Source organism: Canis lupus, chromosome 26 (assembly GCF_048164855.1).
Source record: "Canis lupus baileyi chromosome 26, mCanLup2.hap1, whole genome shotgun sequence".
Lineage (NCBI taxonomy): Eukaryota > Metazoa > Chordata > Mammalia > Carnivora > Canidae > Canis > Canis lupus.
Window position 1 is genome coordinate 2966430 of NC_132863.1, and position 17844 is coordinate 2984273.

Here is a 17844-nt window from a genome sequence, read left to right on the forward strand (position 1 = left end):
TTATGTAGTTGGCAAGAGGAAGTTTCAGGAGAGTTACTGCCCCGGGGGCAGACTTTAGTTAGTGGAGTCATGATAAATGTCCTGCCTCCTCCTCCTTCAGGTGGGACAACCCTTAGATGTGTTCTACACTTTCTCGCAGAGGTCTCCGCCAGGACTGAGGCCCATGTGCTTAGCATGGCCACTGATTCTTAGCTTACAATGTAGTGCCTTCCATCCCTGCCTTGTCTCACATTCCTACTCTCCCACCAAGGTAGGAGCCACTGGGACCTCTTTCTATATTAACCACCTGCACCAAAATCCTTATCTTAGGCTTGGTTTTTATGGAAAACCCAAGCTAAGATAGATACTTTATTCAGGAAAAATATTCAAGTGAACACTATACATCTGGATTAAGATACATCTGGGGCCCTTGGGTGGCTCAGTTGGTTAAGTGTTGGACTCTGTTTTTTCTCAAGTTATGATCTCAAGGTCGTGAGATTGAGCCCCCACATCTGGCTCTGCTCTGGGTGTGAAGTCTACTTAAGATTCTCTCTCCCTCTCCTGCTGTCTGTCACTACTCTCTCTTAAATTTTTTTTCTCTAACTCAAGTAAGAAAAAAAGACTTCTTAAGTAATAGTTTTATATAGGATTAAGATATGATTTGTCTGTAGCTGAGCAATTCTGTTCAAATCCATGCTCTGTAATGTACTAGTTCTGAGATATTAATCAACAGAAGATACTAGGCAGAGTTCTTAACATAGAGTGATTTTTATAGATTTTAAAAATTACCTTTCTTAAGGTATAATTTGCATACAGTAAAATCATACATTTTAAGTATACAGTTTGATAAGTTTTGACAAATGCATTATATTCCTGTAAACACCACCCCAATAAAACTAACATTTCAATAACCTCAGAAAGTCCTTTTGGTGTTCACAGTCAACCTTCACCTCACTGCTGGCTCAGGCGAGCACTGATCTGATCTCTATCACATAATTCAATAAACTTGATTTAATGCATGATTAAAGGTTAAATTCAGTCAAATTAGTAATAACAATGTGTTAGAAAAAAAGACATTTATGCTCTATCATTTTTCATCAAAATAATTGGTATTCATCACTTCTATGAGTGATGAAGAGGAAAAGAAAGCCAATTTCAGGGTTGATGCATTTTCTCCTGACTCAGATACGTAAAACAAGAGGTGGGAAGTGAGGGCAAATAAAAAATGGAATCAATTTGAAATTTGGAATGACTTCAGCTCAGAAACACCCGTCTGACACTGATTTATTAAATTAGAGAAAACACCTTCAAATGTAACTTGATATTTATTCCAATTCCTTGGAATTTTAATAGTCATATTGAATTAAGGCCAAATCTCCAACATTTTATTTGGGTAAGCCCCAGAAAGCGGACTCCATGAGAGATAGCAAGTCAATCAATTATTCAACAAATATTTATAGAGCTATGCAATAAGGGTTGTCCTACACCCTATAACAGACAAGGTGCCTCTTCATACAGAGTACACCCTCCTGTAGATAGAGAATAGTGAATCAATATATAACTGAACATAGGGAAAATAAGGGCTGAGCAGAGACTGAAAGAGGGACATGATGGAAGGGACAACTTTAGAAGGTCTTTCTGAAGTCACCTTTAAGCTGATTCTGAGTGACATGGAATGAGCTAGAATAGCACAGGCTAAGTCTGGCATGTAGAGGGAACCATTCGTGCAAAGACCTTGAGGCTGAAACAAGCCTAGAATGTGGCAGGTTCCAGGCTTGAGGGTAGGTTAGCATTGTCAGAGCATGGAATCAGTGGGGAGAGTGGTGTGAGATGAGATGGGGGACACAGAGAGGTGCATATCCTAGGGGGATGGGGTTAGGATTTACTTTATGTTCTAGAAGAAGCCATTGGTGGATTTTAGACTGATTTCAGACCGTATTTTCAAGAATTTACTCTGAATGCCACAGGGGAGATTGTATTGTAAAGAGTCAAGAAGCAGAAGTTGAAATCTACTTAGTCACCCAAGTGAGAGATGATGAAGTCTTGGATCAGTGGTACAAATAAAGTGGCCAGTTTCACACCTATTTGGAGGTAAAGTAAGGATTTTCTGACATCAAAGATAACATCTGCATCTTGGTATATAAAGTATATAAAGTCTAGGAAGAGGCAATGTCTGAGAGATAGATTGGGGATTCATCAGCCTTTATATGATACCTAAACCAATGGGGAGAATGAGATCAGCCAGGAAGAGCATTTAGAATGAAAGGGGGGGGGGGTATTCTGCATTTAGGAGACAGAAGCAGCAAAGGAGATGGGAAGGAGTAGCCAGAAAAGGTCAAGCAACAGGAAGAGATCATTAATCATGAAAGCCAAAAAATAAAGTGTTCAAGAAATATTTATCTGAGAAAGTAAAATCCAGGAAGTATGTTTTTATTGATGAGTTGACCACTATCAATTTGATGTAGGACTGTGAATCAGGTCAATGTAGCATCAGGCAGTCGTTTTTTAAAAGATTTTATTTATTTATTCATAAGAGACATAGAGAGAGGCAGAGACACAGGCAGAGAGAGGAGCAGGCTCCCTGCGGGGAACCTGATGCGGGACTCATCCGAGGGCCCCAGGATCATGCCCTGACCCGAAGGGAGATGTTCAACCGCTGAGCCCAGGAGTCCCACATCAAGCAGTCTTAACAGGAGAACATATTTTGAGGAACCCACATGAATTCATCCTGTTCTCAACCTCAAAGATCCTATGGTTCTGCACTCCCTTAGTCCTGTTCTGGTTTTCTGCTTTGCACCACAGAAGAAGTGGTTCTACTTCAACATTTGCTTATATCCTCCCCTTTTATTCCACCATTTTATCTCAAGAGAAATTAGGAGATTTGACATAGTGATCATACAACAAAGTTTTAATTGGCTTCATGATCTCATGGTTTAGCACTTGGGTTTAATTAAAAAGTCTGAAGCCCCAGTGCACGAACGTGTTGGGAAAAAATTCTTAGGTCAGCCAATAATCATTCCTGCTTCTTTTTTTTTTTTAATTTTTGGTGTATTTTTTATTGGAGTTCAGTTTGCCAATATATACTATAACACTCAGTGCTCATCCCGTCAAGTGCCCCCCTCAGTGCCCGTCACCCAGTCACCCCAAGCCCTCCGCCCACCTCCCCTTCCACTACGCTTGTTCGTTTTCCAGAGTTAGGAGTCTCTCATGTTCTGTCACTTTCTCTGATTTTTCCCACTCATTTTCTCTACTTTCTGCTATAATCTCTTTCCAACAAGCACATGACAAAATGCTCCGTATCATGTGCCATTAGGAAAATACACATCAAAACCACAATGAGATACCACTGAGAATGGGGAAAATTAGCAAGGCAGGAAACCACAAATGTTGGAGAGGATGCGGAGAAAGGGGAACCCTCCTGCACTGTTGGTGGGAATGCGACCTGGTGCAGCCACTCTGGAAAACTGCGTGGAGGTTCCTCAAAGAGTTCAAAATAGACCTGCCCGGGTCCCTGGTCGCGTCTCCGGACCCGCCGGCCTGTCTTCGCTGCTCGCCAAGGACGCCTACCTGCAGGGCCTGGCCAGGAAGACCTGCTCCCAGCCCAGCCTGGAGCCGCAGAAGCGCGCGTCCGCCAGTAAAGCTCGAAGCTCTGAAGCTGCTGGGCCTCCCAAAAAGAAGAGGCAGACGGCGCAGAAGAAATCCCAGAGGCGGGCGGAGAAGGCTGTGGAGCCTAAGTCCCAGGCCCTGGAGAAGTCTCCCCCAGCTTCCAGGGCTGGAAAGCCAGCAGTAGCCGAGGAGGAAGAGGCCTTCGGCTCCACGGGATCCCCAGCAGGTGCCCTGGTTACGGAGCCTGACTCTCTCTTTGCCTTGGAGGTTGTGCGACAGCGGCTACATGAAGAAGTTCAGGGGGCCCGGCATCAGGGCCGCACCGCCGAGCTGTCTCCCGCCGCCTTGGAGAAGAGACGGCGGAGGAAACAGGAGCGGGACCGGAAAAAGAGAAAGCGAAAGGAGCTGAGGGCAAAGGAGAAGGTGGCACGGGCTGCGGAGGTTGCTGAGCCGCCCCATGAGCCCCACGAGCCACCCCCTGAGGAGGCACAGTCAGGGCTGCTCTTCAACAAGGTGGAGGGGACTGAGGAGCAAGCCAGCAGCAAGGCCCAGCGCCGGAAGGAGAAGAGGCAGAAGCTGAAGGGGAACCTGACGCCGCTGACGGGCAAGAACTACCGGCGGCCGCTGCAGCGCCTTCAGGCACGGCAGGCTCGGCTGGACGAGCTGCGGGACCAGGACGAGGGGAAGGCCCGGGAGCTCGAGAGTAAGATGAAGTGGACCAACCTGCTGTACAAGGCCGAGGGCGTGCGCATCCGAGACAATGAGCACCTGCTGCAGGAGGCCCTGAAGCGCAAGGAGAAGCGCACCGCCCACGTGGTCGAGAGGATGCAGCGGCGGCAGGATAAGCGGCGGCAGAACCTGCGCAAGAAAAAGGCGGCCCGGGCAGAGCAGCGCCTGGAGAAGGCCCACAGGAAGGGCCGCATCCTTCCCCAGGACCTGGAGCGGGCTGGCCTGGCGTGAGGGCCTGCAGCCCCGGTACCCAGACCACGCCCCTGACCTGGGACTGCCCTCCCACATCCTGGGACACTGAGCAGGAGCTCCTGGCCAGCAGGAGGCTCCGTGGGCTCACCTTGCCAGTGGGTTCTCAGGGCTCAGCTCGTATGTGTCAAAGGAGGAGTGCTGCTGACAATGGAGGCCTGGATCCTCCAGAGCCCAGAAAGCTGTGACTGGGCCCGGGGTCCAGCCTTCTCTTAGGAGGTTGTAAAGCTCCCCGGACGTTTGCAGGGTGAGGGATGAATGGAGGCTGCAAGGGCTCTGGGGGGCATGTCACTGGCCCTTCTTCCCCACCGTGTTGGCATAAGCTGGGAAAGAATGGCCTTTGGAACTGCCCATGTCAGTCCAAAACTCACCTGGAAGGGAGGAAACTCAGAACTGCTGTACCCTGAGGCAGAGGTGGAATGGGCCTCGGGACTGGCAGAGGGTGGAGCTGACCTTAGCTGAGACTGGGAGGGAATCATCCTGAGCTGACTTGTAAGAGGAGCAAGAATTAGAGCTTAAGGTAAACATGTGCATGAAAAATGTTCAGGTGCCTGCTGGGTTGGGGGTGGGGGGGTGCCTGAGGGACTCAGTTAAGTGGGCCTGACTCCTGATTTTGGCTCAGGTCCTAATCTCAGGATCCTCAGATTGAGCCCCATGTCTGGCTCTATCCTCAGTTTGGAATCTGTTTGAAATTCTTTTACTCTCCTTCTTGCTTTTCCTGCTCTTGCTGTCTCTCATTTTAAAATAAATACATTTTCTGGGAGGGGGAAGTTGTCTTCTGGAAGATGGGCACAGTATACACGACGCTGGGAGGAAGGGAGAGGCGGGATGGGTGGGAGGGTGTCAGTCCAGGAGAAGGCAGGAGATGAGGAGGGATAGAAGCTAGGACTCAGCGAGGCTATGGAAGATGCCCAGTGAGGTGGTGGAAGTCCACGCATACCTGCCAGCAGCAGAACCACTGCAGACGCACAAGACCGGCAGGGGGCTGGTGTGGATTTCGTGGCTCGTGAATCACTTTTCAGTAAATCCTTGATAACTTTTGTAAACTTTTATACTGGGGTCTTTATACACACCTATGAGTCGACCTGGGTGGTAGAGTCCTGGAAGTGAAATGTAAAGTTTTGATATATTGGTGGCTCAGTCAGTAGGGTGTCCAACTCTTGAGTTCAGCTCCGGTCATGATCTTTGCCTGCAGGAATTGAGCCCTGCATCAGGCTCTGTAGTCAGCATGGTGTCTGCTTGTCTCTCTCCCTCTCCCCACCCCCATCTCTCAAATAAATAAAAAACTATAATCTTTAAAAAATAAAATAGACCTGCCCTACGACCCAAAAATTGCACTGTTGGGGATTTACCCCAAAGATGCAGATACAGTGAAAGACCGAGACACCCTCACCCCGATGTTTCTAGCAGCAATGTCCACAACAGCCAAACTGTGGAAGGAGCCTCGGTGTCCATTGAAAGATGAATGGATAAAGAAGATGTGGTTTATGTATACAGTGGAACATTACTCAGCCATCAGAGAGGACAAATACCCACCATTTGCTTCGACATGCATGTACCTGGAGGGTATTATGCTGAGTGAAGTAAGTCAATTGGAGAAGGATAAACATTATATGGTTTCACCTGTTTCATTTTACATGTTTGCTCTTAAGAAAGCATTCTTTTATGTAGTCCAGAAACAAAGAAATATAGGCAATCACAGGAGAGGATTTTTTTGAAATAGTTCTGGTTCAGACATATGGTATCCATTCCAAAGGCTGGCATTATTCTCTCCTACGTTTACATCTCTCTTCTCTAGAACTAATCCTCTTCAGCACTTTAAAAAAACACACACTTAAGCTAAAAGATAAATTCTAGTTAAGAATGGAGGCTTTTTTTTCTCCTATCCTCATTTTTTTTTAAGACATATGCTAGGGAGACATTAACTTAGATTATCAAGTTTGCTGAAGAGTCTCTAAGACTCAAATTTGTTTCTCCGTACTTCATTATTTTTTTGAGGAGAAGCATATTTTTCAATATGCATAGAGTTAGCCACATGCTTTATTGATGATTCTTTAACTGATGACACAAGCTATGTGATGTCATCGCAGAAGAATGCTACCCTTCAGTAGAACACTCAGCTTCTCAATCTATGAGCAACTTGGAAACAATTTTGCCAATATGATTCAACTACAAAAAATTAACAAGAACAACAAAAACATTCCCAACCATGCCCTCAGCCCTTATATAAAGCTTAGGAATGTAGGAGCTGCTTGGTTCCTCTGGAAACTCAGAGGCAACTACATTACCTTAAGGCAGACAAAGAGGCACAGGAGAAAACTTTACTTTCTCACATGGTCTCTCTTGTTCTCTCTCTAAAAAGGTGGTATGCTAAAGAGCTGAGTTTGGCTACTCCTTTTTCATTGTTTCTGTAACAGATGGCTACTTGCTATCCATGGATATGGATGGAAAGTCAGATCTGAAGGACAAGACTCTGTTGCCTTGGCCTAACCAGTTTCCACAAGGATCATCAGAACTTCTGTATTCCTAAGCCTAATGGCCCCTTCCCACTTTTTACCTGTGCTATCCTTTCTTTTTTTTTTTTTTTTCATAATGGAATGATTTATTTTTTTTAATAAATTAATTTTTTATTGGTGTTCAGTTTACCAACATACAGAATAACACCCAGTGCTCATCCCGTCAAGTGCCCCCCTCAGTGCCTGTCACCCTGTGCTATACTTTCTTAAGCATTTGGAATTCTCTGATCTTGAGTTCTTCTCCCATACTTCTTACTTTTCTCCCTCCCCTTCCTCTGATGGCCCCTTCAATATCAGTCTCTCAGCTCCTGTCTATGATTGCCTTTTCCTTTCACATACACACCCTCTCAGTGATGGCCACTCAGGAGTGGGCAGGACAGCTTCTCTCAGCTGGTGTGCCAGCCTCAGATTCTCTCTATATCCAAGCTGTATAAAAATGTCAGCTGGTTGTACTCACCTGGATTCATCTATTCATTTATTCATTTACTTGTTCATTCATTTAATTGACAACTGTGGATGACTGCTTGCTTGGACAGGGTGGGGGTATCATGACAAATAAGACAGCACAGTCCCTTGTCTTACCCACCAAGTCTGTATTATTACTCACAGGAACACCAAATTCAAAATGGTCATCACAGAACACAGCATCTTGGACCTTAAAGCTGCCCTCTTCATATGAATGGCACCCAATACTCAAGGCATGAATCTAACCAATCCATCTCCAAGCCATGGCAATTCTATTTTCTAGCTCTTAAACTGACTAGTTTTCTCTATTTTCATTTCTCCTGCCACCATCACTGCTAGACTGTTATTCCCAACCCTTATTATGGTGAACACACCCTGCTTTATTCCTCCAATTCCTTTTCCTCAGGAGTACAGCTCAGTCTCTTTAATCTGAACTTTAGGGCTCCCAGAATTGATCCCTGCCCATTTCCCAGTATCTTGTCCTCACATTCCCAAATAAGACCCCAGACTGGCCACACCAATGATTCTGTGCAGTTGTGCATGTGCCTGGTTCACCTTTACCCTGGAGCCTTTCCACATCTTGCTCCCTCTTCCTGGTAAGCCCTGTCCTTCCTCTATACCATCCTGGTCCTTATTCCCTTCTGAATTCCTGCCTATTCTTTAGGTTTCCCTCAAACTCCTCAAGGTATCTTACAATTTAAAAAAATATTTTATTTATTTTTTCATGAGAGATATACAGAGAGAGAAGCAGAGACACAGGTAGAGGGAGAAGCAGCCTCCCTGCAGGGAGTCCAATGTGGGACTTGATCCCAGGACCCTGGGATCATGACCTCAGCCAAAGCAGACGCTCACCCACTGAGCCACCCAGGCATCCCGGTGTCTTACAATTTGCTCCACTCTCAATTTTATCTTAATGCAGGACATTGTGATGTCACTTCCTGCTGCCCTGACCATGTAAATGCTATTTTGGTCCCCATTTTAGCATGGTGTTCAGAACATACGATGTATGTTGAGTTAATGAATGAATGAAGAATTTTTTAAGCCAAGTTATTTAGCTGGGTATCAAGGGAAAAAAAGGATGTGCACTTAAAAGGGAGAAGAGACTTTGAAGGAATAAAAATGTCCCCAGCAATGTCTCTAAGAAGTGGGATTAGAGATGATGCAGAATAAGACCTCTTGGTTCTTCCTATCCCACCTGGAAAAGATCAAATTGTCCCTAAAGTCATTTGGGAAATCCCCTCATATTAAGTAAATAATCTTAATAAAATTGCTCAGAGAAAGCTTTGGAAATGTACCCTGCCTATTAAATCATATTCACAAAGTGAGTATCTAAAAATTATTTGGTATTACTCAGTTGAATTCTTAAATATACTTGCTGTTAGAAATGCTTATCTTTTCTGAAAGCTTAGTGTCAGGGTAGATTGAACTGAAATTGTTTGGACATGAATTGGAGTAATACCTGAAATAATCAATTTATAAATAATGAAAGGTTGGATGAGACACTCTTAACTCTAAGAAACAAACTGAGGGCTGCTGGAGGGGAAGTGGGTGAAGGGACAGGGTAACTGGGTGATGGGCATTAAAGAGGGCATGGGATGTAATAAGCACTGGGTGTTATATGCAACCGATGAATTATTGAACACTAGTATTTTGGCTAATTGAGTTTAAATTTTAAAAAAGAAAAAAAAAAGGACAGATAAAACTGACATCAGATATCAATATAAACCAAGAAACTCCAGGACCAACTAAGAATTGTGTTTTTTGCAGTTATAAAATAAAGTTTTATTCCTAACACTACTTTGGCTTTTCCCTCTATGTTTTTAAGTTGGAATTTATAGTGATTTATGCAACTTTAATAAAAGAGAAGTTTTGGAAAAAATAATGAGAAGTTGAGAAGAATTAGTCTGTTTTAAATATATATTTGCAAAGTAGTTGTAAAATGCCTATAAAATATTGATAACTGGGGTGCCTAGGTGGCTCATTCAGTTGAATGTCTGCCTTTGGCTCAGGTCATGATCCCAGGGTCCTGGAATCAAGTCCCACGTCAGGCTCCCTACTCAGCAGGGAATCTGCTTCTCTCTCTACCCTTCCTCATGCTCATGCTCTGTCTCTCTCTCAAATAAATAAATAAATAAAATATTTTTTTAAAGTTGCTTTCTGGACTCAGCTCACATGCAGACCTTATATTTGGTTGCTTTTGTGCCTGATTCTAAATCAAACTTGTATTTACACTTCAATCAACGTTTTCAGTTTGCATTAATGAGAAACAGCACCTAGAATAATCAATATTTGTTGAAAGATGGAGCCTGCAGTTCTATAGCTCTTAAATTCCCAAAGTGCTTTTCATACAAAACACCAAATTTTAATCTTTTATAAAGTCTTGTGAAGTATTCATATGATGCCCATTTTGGAAATGAGAGAAGTAAATCTCAAGTTAGGTGATTTGTTCAAGATCATGCAGTGATAATTAAAGCAATAAATTAAAAGTTAGTTCATGACATATGAAGTATTAACAATAGAAAAAGTATACTAAAAGCGATCCCTTTTCATAGAACTCCATTCAATGAACTTATTAGCCTTCTCCTCCCCCTCAATCCAACCCCGTCTTTCTTTGTTCATACCGGAACACACATCAACCATGAAAGCTTCTTGGGGAAAGTTTTGATAGCTCCAAGACAAGAGCCCTTTAAAAATCTCAGCCTGGACTTTGTTCATTAGTCACTCACTCGACTTCACCCCATCCTGAACTCTCTGGGACTCAAAAGTTGACAGTTGCATTTCATATGACACTGATTCAGGATCTTTATAAAAACTGTCTAAGATAGGGACTCCTGGGTGGCTCAATGGTTGGGCGTCTGCCTTTGGCTCAGGTCGTGATCCCGGGGTCCTGGGATTGAGTTCCCCATTAGGTTACCCACAGGGAGCCTCCTTCTCTCTCTGCCTGTGTCTCTGCCTCTCTCTATATGTCTCTCATGAGTAAATAAATAAAATCTTAAAAAAAAAAGGCCCAAGATATTGTGTAAGATACCCTGCTTCCAAAGATCTGTGTTCCAACTGAGTACAGAGGCCTTGAATTCTTTTCCTGTTGAAGATTACCACTTCAATTACATAGTTAGTATATGGATAAGAGCTTGCATTACCTGGGTTCTGGGTTGCACAGAGATGATGAGAAAATGACAGCTTCCTGGAGGCCCTTCAGTGAGTTATCATGGAGTGTGGGAGTTGGAAGGATCTGATCACAACCCTTCATTGTGTAAAGAAACAGAGATGCAGAGAAGCTGAATGACCTATCCAGGGTTCACAGTAAGCCAGGAGCAAGGCCAAGGTCAGAATTCAGGAGACCACATTTCTCACTTAGTACTACTGACAGGCTCACGCTGCCATGACTTGTTTTATTAAACTTGCATTTTTGTCTTGCACTGATCAAGATGTCTTTGCCTAAGCAATCTTTTAGAATAGCATTTGTTATGGCTATTGGTAGAATATTTTAAATTTTTTCTTTGCTGGGTCATTGCCACCATGATGTTAGCATCCTGTCATTTATCCCATCTGAGAAATCCCTGTCTTAACCCTGTATTCCCTTCCAGGTACCACCTTGTTTCCTTGATCCCCTTTAAAATAAATCTCATTTTCTCCTCTCTTTTTCTCTTGAACATGTGCAAATCAGCAGTCTGTGAGTCAAGTTCAGATGCCCCTGCCATCTAATGGAATATCCCATATTTCTAGAGTACCAGGCAATGTGCTAGGTACTGGAAGCAAAACAGCTGATGAAGTCCACTCTACTAAATGCATGGTCTGGGGCCTGTCCTCACCTTTTTGACCTGTTGACATCACCAGATGCAGTTGGTTGTACCCTATTCCTTAAGCACTTCCCACATTTGGCTTCCAGCCTCTTGGTTCCTCTTCTCACTTTGGCTGGTTGGCTTTTCCCTTTTCTCTTCACAACCAGCATCTCTCTTCTAACCATGCCCACTCTCCAGGTGATCTCATCCAGCTTCATGACTTTGAAAACCACCTACCCTAGCAACTCTCACATTTGCATCACCAGGCTGTACCTCTCCTTGGAGCTTGAGACTTGTGTATCTAACTGATGATCCAGACCCCCATTTGGATGTCTACTAGGCACCTAAACTTAATATCTCCAAATCAAAACTGCTTAACTCCCCCTCCCTATCCATCTTCTCTCTCTCTCTCTCTTTATTGTCATTATCTCATTCTTCAAGAGTTCACCTAAAAAAAAAATCTCCGAGTCATCTTTGGCTCTTCTTTTCATAACACCCCACATCCAGTCCAGCAACAAAATCTGTTGACTCAGTCTTCAAAATATCCAGAATCAGACCCCTGATGCCACCACCCAGGCTTCATCATATCCTGCCTGGCTTTCCTGTCACCCCTCACCTTGTGCATCCTCCACAGAGAAGCCAGAGGGACCTCAGGCATGCAGACTGCTGCTTGTGGCTCCTCTGCTACCATTTCCTTGAAATATTTATTTTACTCAGGACCAACGCTGATGTCATCCTGTGAGACCAGGGTCTTATCCTCTGAGCTTGCCTCCTTCTCTTCTACATCCCACTCACTGTGCTCCATCCCTCACCAGATAAGCTCTCCTTTGAAGATCCTGTGTCAAGGGCATTCCTCCCTTAGATGTTGGTAAAAGTCACACCCTACCCTCCTCAGTTCCTGGTGAAAACATTGCCTTCTTAGTGACTTTTTCTTTTTTTTTTAAAGATTTTATTTATTTATTCGTGACAGACACACAGAGAGAGGCAAAGACATAGGCAGAGGGAGAAGCAGGCTCCCTGTGGGGAACCTAATGGGGAACTCGATCCCAGGACCCCGGGATCACGACCTGAGCCACCCAGCCATCCCCTTAGTGACTTTTTCTTACCACTTTACTTAAAATGGTGACTTTTCTCCACCTCCATCAGTTCCCCAAATCCCTCTGCTTCATTTAATTTTTCTTCATAGTGCTTGTCCCCATCTAATTATATAATATATATCACTGATTTAATGATTTATTGTCTGTATCCCCAATCCCACAACTAGAATGCTAATCTCATGGAGTCCAGTCTCTGCTGCATCCCCAATACTTGGGAGGGTGCCTACCATAGAAAGCATGTCCAGTAAACCAGTGTTAAAATATTAGAAAGTACAGAAAAATGAGGAAAAAATAGAAAAGCCACCTTCCATCTCATCAACAAGATTCTTTAGTAAGCTATTTTGCTTGTTATTTTTTGCTAATTTTCTGAGACTGTTTCTAGGCATATTGTAGGTATGTATATAATTTTTCCAAAATTTATAAAATAATATTTTGGTAACAGCATGATAATATATCATATGGATTTATAATAATTGAGTTTGATATTTCTTCTGTTATTATAAACAATGCAGACATTTTCCTACACAAATATACACTTTTGTATTTGTTTCCTTAAGAGAAGTTTCTAGAAGTGGAACAATTATTACTAAGTCAAAAGTTATAAATTTATTTTCTCAGCAAGACATAAAGCGCAGTCAATACTATGCATTAGGGAATATTTAATTCAAGGATAAGTCCTCAAAATAGTGTAGATGCACCCTATATTCATCACTTTCTATGCTTATGATACCATGAGAATCCATGTGTAATATAGTCCTGCTTGGGTTTGATAAAATCAGCATGGAGTAAATTTTCTTCACTCTGAGTCAAGAAAAGAAAATGAGCTCATCCATTTAGAGATAATTCCTGCCTCACAAGTGGGAACAAATAAGATATTTTGATATTCCACACTAAGGAAGCACAAAGTCAGAAGAGTGGGATTGGGCCTCTGCTTTGCTAATTATTTGACCTACAGCCTTGAAAGGGAATCTTGTGACTCCTCTGTATCTCATTTGCTTTTAGCTTGAATGATGATTTGGGGCTAAATGACCAAGGAATCCGAGTCTCCTTTCACCTTATATGAGCCATGAGTCTAAATTTCAATGTTTAAAATCATTCCATTCTGTTTCTTATAAAGTTAAGTATACATCAACCCAGCAATTCTAATGTTAGGCATTTACCCAAGTAAAATAAAAGCATATATCCACAAGAAGTCTTATACAAGAATGTTCATGATAGTCTCAAAGTATGAGCCACTCAAATGTCTTTTAACAAGATATATATATATATTTTTTTAAAGATTTTATTTATTCAAGAGAGACACACAGAGAGAGGCAGAGACATAAGCAGAGGGAGAAGCAGGCTCTCTGTGGGGAGCCTAATGTGGGACTCGATCCCAGGACCCCAGGATCATGACCTGAGCCAAAGGCAGATGCTCAACCACTGGACCACCCAGATATTCCCAACAGGATATATTAATGGACTTCTACTCAATACTAAAAAGAAATGAATTATTGATACAACAGCATGGGTAAATATGGGCATGCTAAGTGAAAGAAACCTAACATGTATTATATAATTCCATTTATATGAAGTTATAATAATCCATTAGTTGTTGAATTCAGACTGGTTGCCATGGGTTAGAACAGAGGGTCCTTGATTGAGAAGAAGCACAAGGAACCACCTGGGGTGATGTTAATATTCTATATCTTGTAGCATGTGGTAATTATACACAGACATATTCAACTGATACAACTCATCCAATCAACACTGAAGAAGCGTGTTTTATTGTGTGTAGATTATACTTCACCCCAATATTTTTTAGAAACCTCACCATGTTCCCAATGAGTCCAAATGCAGGATTGAAGAGTGAGCTGGACATTTAGGGGTATGTGGCCTTCACTTGGGAGCACATATTTGGGGTTGCGGGGGTCATTCCAAAAGCGGAGCTATATGGCCCCAGAGCCTTAGGCCAGTTTCTGAAGAAGGGCCTACACCCCAGGCCTTCTTGGATGCTTCAGACAAGTCCACTTTCCAGCCCCAGGACCTCCTAATTCAACTGCGAATGTATGGGTGAGAAGTAAACATTGCTGCAGGGCTGCAAAACAGACTGATGGTCTGAGATACTTTAGAAGCCCCAGGTGAGTGGTGTGAAGCCTTTCAGAAAAAATACCAAATGTAATTCCAGAATGGATGTAGTGGTTTAGTCTTACCAAAGTCCAGTCTCAGCTGTTGGCGCACAGAAATCTCAAAGCTGCCAATGTGCTTTATCTCAATTTTACAAGTGCTAAGTACTGGAATTCAAAGCCAAGAACAATCCTTCCCTAGGACAAGAAACACATGTTTCCCAACAGTGGGACCAAAGCTTGTGACCTTTGGGTAGAAGCTGCACAGCTGCACAATTATCTGGGTAATTCCCTACTGAGAAGGAGATGTGAGACCAGAGGTATAAATCCTAAACAAATAAAGACCAATCTGGGTAATTCAAGTAGCACTGAAAATCCACAGATTGTCTGAATTCTTCTGCCTGGGAAGCAAGAAGTCTACCTGGAAATAGGGCTGCTGTGTTTCTTTTCTTTTATTTTTTTTAAGATTTTATTTATTTATTCATAAATAAAGACACAGAGAGGGAGAGGGAGGGGGAGGCAGAGACACAGGCAGAGGGAGAAGCTCCATGCAGGGAGCCTGATGTGGGACTGGATCCCAGGACTCCAGGATCATGCCCTGGACCAAAGGCAGCTGCTAAATGGCTGAGCCACCCAGGGATCCCTGCTGCTGTGCTTCCACTGGCTCTAGGTCAATGAGAATGTGAAGTGCGTCAGCACCACCAGCACATACTGAGAGAAGATGGTCCCCTTATCGCTGGGGAGTATGTATAATGGAAAGAATAGGGCTAGGAGAGTCCCGAGTGAGGGCTTCTCCTCTCCATGTGGCTGTCAGATCACAAGCACGGAACTGGTTCCAGTACCTTCCGTCAGCAGAGGTTGTTAGGGTGGAGCTTTGAAACTCTTTTTGAACTATATTATTTGGCTTGTCTTTGTATTGCAAATAAACTTTTTCTATCAAACTAACTTGTGTTCAATACATGAAACTTGAAAAACAGAACAGCTCACGTTTTTTACAAAATATCAAAAATCCCTCAAAATTTCATTGCTTGGAGATGACTTGCATTACTATTTCAATGCATACATTTTTACGTGCACGTAAATGTAAAATATTACAAAATGTGGCCATATTATTATGCTGTCTTGCAGCTAGTTTTTTTTTTTTCTCTATCAATATATCATGAGTGTTTTCCCCTCTGAGTAAATGTTCTCCTATAAGCTGATTTTTTTATTGGTTAGCACAGTAATCCATAACAATGTATTACAAGTTTCCTAATTGGTCACTTACCATTAAACCAGGAAAAAATCGGTAGGTGAAACTAGATTGAGTATTTTGGAATAATAGGGTTTTTTTCAATATTTATTTATTTTTTAAATTAATTAATTAATTAATTTAGAGAGCAGGTGCCAGTAGGGCAAGGGGCAGAGGGGAGACAATCCTACACAGACTCTTAGCTGAGCTTGGAACCTGACTTGGGGCTCAATCTTACTATGAGATCATGACCTGAGCCAAAATCAGCAGTTGTACGCTTACAGTAGGAGCCCACCCAGGTGCCTCAGAAATAATAGTTGTTGTTTTCTTAATCACTGACTAAAAACTAATATGGAGTGATACTTCTAACATTTTAATAATTAAAAACTGGAACTTCTGAGTAAAGTAGAAGGGTGTAAGACCAGATTTCAAAATCTTCTTTCCTCGAGCCTCGGTGTCCATTGAAAGATGAATGGATAAAGAGATGTGATGTATATACAATGGAATATTCCTCAGCCATTAGAAACGACGAATACCCACCATTTGCTTCGACGTGGATGGAACTGGAGGGTATTATGCTGAGTGAAGTAAGTCAATCGGAGAAGGACAAACAGTGTATGTTCTCATTCATTTGGGGAATATAAATAATAGTGAAAGGGAATAGAAGGGAAGGGAAAAGAAATGTGTGGGAAATATCAGAAAGGGAGACAGAACATAAAGACTCCTAACTCTGGGAAACGAACTAGGGGTGCTGGAAGGGGAGGAGGGCGGGTGGTGGGGGGAAGTGGGTGACGGGCACTGAGGGGGACACTTGACGGGACGAGCACTGGGTGTTATTCTGTATGTTGGTAAATTGAACACCAATAAAAAATTAATTTATTAAAAAAATAATAAATAAATAAAACAACAAAAAAACCAAAATCTTCCTTCCTCTAAAACTTAATATTATCATTATTAAATGGGTAATAACTATGACAAAAAATTAAAAGCCCAAACCCAAGCCATCAGTTTTTTTTTTAAAGGTAGGACTTTTGCTTCAAGCTGCATTATTAACAAAATGAAAGTCCATGGAAAAGCAAAAGATTTCGAGAGTCTGCATACTGAACAAGTACGTGGGCCCCTGTTTGCACAGTGTCTAACATTACTCTTCAGAGAAGCCTGTTGAAGGAGTGAAAAAGATTATTGACAAAATAATCTCAACAAAGAATAAGGAGATTATGCTTGAGAAACCATCCCTAAAGCAGAGGTCCCACCCAAAAAGAGTGTTGAAATTCTGCTGAAGCACACATTCTCATTTCTTCCAGATTGGGAGGAGGAAGGAAGAGGAAACCATAAATAGTGATAGATAAGAATCTCCAGTCACAAACAGTACATTAGCAAAACAAAATACCAAGAGAAACTCCATCAGTCAATGTCCTCTGATACAGTAGAGGCACCCAGGACATAATAATACAGACTGGTAACCAGCCCTTCCTGGAACTAAGCAGATGTGGTGCTTGCGCAGAGGTCAGCAGGGTGGGCTACATAAACAGCAGGTATGGATCCCTAATGGATATGCAGGGCTCCACCTAGGACTGGAGAAGCAATCTGAAGCACAATGAACCTCCAATAAAATTAGAATATTCTGCTGAGTGAAATGAGTCAATTGGAGAAGGACAAACATTATATGTTCTCATTCATTTGGGGAATATAAATAATAGTGAAACGGAATAGAAGGGAAGGGAGAAGAAATGGGTAGGAAATATCAGAAAGGGAGACAGAACATGAAGACTCCTAACTCTGGGAAACGAACTAGGGGTGGTGGAAGGGGATGAGGGTGGGGGGTAGGGGTGAATGGGTGACGGGCATGGAGGGGGGCACTTGACAGGATGAGCACTGGGTGTTATTCTGTATGTTGGCAAATTGAACACCAATAAAAAATAAATTTATTATTAAAAAAAAACAAGAAAAAGGTAAAAAGAAAAAAGAAAAAAATAGAATATGCATTCCAATAAATTGAGAACACTGTTTTAAGGCTTCTAGTAAAACACAGGAAAGAAAATAGTCCAGGGCTCTCAATCAAAACTACTTCCTAGAGTAGGTCTA

The 17844-nt window shown here is 42.5% G+C and overlaps 1 pseudogene; it reads left to right on the top strand.

Annotated features, from left to right (window-relative positions):
• Positions 1-3375: 3375 nt before the first annotated feature.
• Positions 3376-5326, top strand: LOC140618859 (surfeit locus protein 6 pseudogene; annotated as a pseudogene).
• The last annotated feature ends 12518 nt before the right edge of the window (positions 5327-17844 follow it).